Raw genomic sequence first — 3,293 nt, 5'->3', positions numbered from 1 at the left:
GCCAATGATTAGATATTTTGGACTGCTTTGTAAGTTTAGTTCCCGCTCAAGTAGCGTGTTCATCAACTCAGTGGCACAATCAAAAGCACAAAAATAGGTGCACAACGCACATCAAACGAAACAGAAAAAACATTCCTTCTCCCTCACACGAGCTTCCCGGGCCATCGTGTCCTAAAAGGTACATTTGGCAACGTACTGGCTCGGGGTTTTCAATAGCTTACGCAATATTTCACATCAGTTAATGTAGCTAATGCCAGGCGTTAAATCTTCGTTACACACTTACTTTACCGAACGCATTGGCGTATAAACATGATTTGGCCAGAACTGGTGTAAATGCTTTAAATTAAGGTTTTAATATACGTCTGTGACGGGGGCACGGAACAGTTTCGCTCAAATGTAGCGCAAGGTATACATGTTTCTCTCGATATACTTTTACGGCATGCTTTCACGATTGAATTATTGGTATGGCTGGTTTAACATTCCAAAACTACCCTATGATTATGAGAGACGCGCTAGTGCAAGGATCCGGAAATTTTGACCACTTGGTGTTCCTTAACGTGCACCCAAATCTGAGCACACAGGCCTACAGTAGTTTCGCCTCCACCGAAAATGCAGCCGCCGTGGCCGGGATTCGATCCCGCGAATGACGGGCCAACAGCCGAGTATCTTAGCCACTGGGCCACCGCGGCTGGGCGCCATGCTTTCACGCCATGTTTGAACAGTGGTATGCAACACATCATACCACTGTTAATTGGTGTGCTCAACCTTGTACTTTTCTACCCTCTCGTATTTATGTCAGCTCTCTCCCATAACACCAGTTCACACAAGTTTCGGCAATTATGGATGATGTCTACGGAGAACGGCAGCCAGTCGTATTCAACAATTCCGTGTAGACAAGCTACGCTTCAGTCCTCTTTGAACGGCTTTATAACTGTGCTAGCATTGGTTGCAAATACTGGCTACATATTGAAGCAGTATGCTGTGTGTTTGTCTTTACTTGTACATTGTTGATTTTTCGAGGGAGCCACGCTTGCCTGTTCACTGCCTTTGTGTTCCGGGTGGTCGCACTCCAATCAGCTGCCGTAGGATTCTCACCTCTTCGCTCACGCTATCTGATTGGCTTGTTTCGTGGAGTTCACTAAGGAGGCAAGTTTTGGCAAACGAGAACGGAAGTGGAACAACTCTAAATTGTTAGGCGCGAATCGTTTGAAGTCGGTCGTCGATGTTTGTGCGTCTCTAATGCAGCTTTTCTTTCAGTGCCCCCCCCCCCCCTTTTTTTTTACGGACTGTAGCAACGTGGAAATAGATTGCGCCAGCCAAGTGGGCTGAAATGTGGAGTGGTGCTTACCTAGTGAGCTCATAGCTGAGTGATAAGAAAAAGATAAAGGATTGCGAAAAGTCTCGCAAGGAAATCACAATAAAAATACGTCGTGGTACTTCGCTCATATTGTGGCACCTAATAGGAAGCTGAGAAAAAAATGTGATGACTTTTTTTTTAGGGGCGAAGCTCTTGAGGACGTTGGTTGTTCTCTCGTAGTTGTATGTTGTAGTAGCCAATTCTTGTTAGCTTTAAAAATTGATCACTGGATGGCATTGTGTGTATATGTCCTTGGAAATGTTATAACTACATGACGTTAGTGGTTTTTGTATGATGAAAAATTTACAGTATATTCACACAGTGAATGATGATAAGTGGGGTGAAGCGTCCGTCCGCCCCATGCGTGCTCTAGTGTGATAAGGGTGGACGAACACACAGACGCTTCGCCCCACTCGTAATCATTTACTACGTGTATATGCTGTCAATTTTTTTACAAACCTTGGATCACAGTGAAATATTTCCATATTTTAATATGCAAGTTCTCAAAGGAACTAGTCTAGGCAGACAAACATCGTGGTAAATTGCATCCAAGGTAGTTTTAAATACACTAATAGTTTGTTTTTTTCCAGATACCTAAATTATAGTGTAGGTGGGAATCAGGGGGTAATATTGTGTTAAAGGACTTATTGACGATTATGGATCAACGATTTAGCTAGATCTCATATATGTGCATTTTTTTCTATGACAACCACATAATCATCTGGGGATAAAGATGTCGCACCGCGGACGCGTTGGAGCCGGATATAAACGGTACGTGAGCAGATTGTTGCCGTATTTCATCACGCTTGCCCAAACCTGAATCTCGGCAAGGAACTACAACAGTATCAGCCTTCTGTAAGCTTATTGCAAATAAAGAAAAGCGCAACGGAACATCAAAACAAGAGCATATCCTCAGAGGGAATGATGATGAGTGGGGCGACGCGTGCGTCCGTCCGTGTGCGTGCGCCTGTCGTCCGTGCACGCGTGCGTACGTCCGTACATGCGTCTGTCCGTCCTTTTGTACGTCTGTCTGTTTGTCCGTCCATTCATGCATGCATCCGTTCGTCTGTCCGTCCGTCTGTTTGTTTGTCTATCTTTTTTGTCTGTCTGGCGAGGAGCATGAGCTGCCGCGGCCCTATGCTTCGCTTCGTCCATGCCCCACCAACGAGGCGATCAGGGAGCAACTGCGGCACTGGCAGCACGCCACTCTGCTTCGTCCATGCCCCATCAACAAACCGTCACGTACGGCGACAATCCTGGAAACTGAGGGAGGTGCTCCTTCCCCGCGCGCCGAGGCACAGCCCGCGCAGCAGCCATTCGGAGTGAACCGGTACAGCGCCATCTAGAATACCCTCACTCAACTGCAGTTTGTGTGTATTTATATGAGATAGCGCCATCTATTATACTGTTTGGGAGATACTGCCTTCCTTTTGTTTTCTCGTTTTCTTCTGCTGCTGGTCACGCCTGACGCAGGACAAGGTTAAACTCTGTGGAGCTTCGCCCCCTAAAAAATGATGTGAAGTAGAGTTACGGCTGAGACGTTCCCTCAACCAACCGTGCACACATATGCATCCATGAAACAAGATGTTAGGACGCTAGGGTAATTAGAAAGCACGCTATTGTTCCTACATCTTTAATATGCAGGCACATGAGTACGTTTCAGCCTATAGACCGGCTTGTGACTTCGTGTTTTAATTAGAAGGAAAAAAAGAAAGCTCCAAGCCATGCCTCTCTCTTTTTTTTAGTTCACCTGAAGTAAAGAAATACTCTGAACGAAGACAGCGGGCTTTTTTTATATTATGTACCAGTGCCTCAGTTCATGCTCATTAATAATAAAGCTCTCTGTGTTTGAAGTACGAAGAAACCAGAAACGCACATATTGTGCAGCATCCGGGGACTGTTGCGTCTACCTACAAAGCTCTAATTACGCAAAGCA

Source organism: Rhipicephalus microplus, chromosome 9 (assembly GCF_043290135.1).
Source record: "Rhipicephalus microplus isolate Deutch F79 chromosome 9, USDA_Rmic, whole genome shotgun sequence".
Classification (NCBI taxonomy): Eukaryota; Metazoa; Arthropoda; class Arachnida; order Ixodida; family Ixodidae; genus Rhipicephalus; species Rhipicephalus microplus.
Note: the sequence above shows the minus strand (reverse complement) of the source record.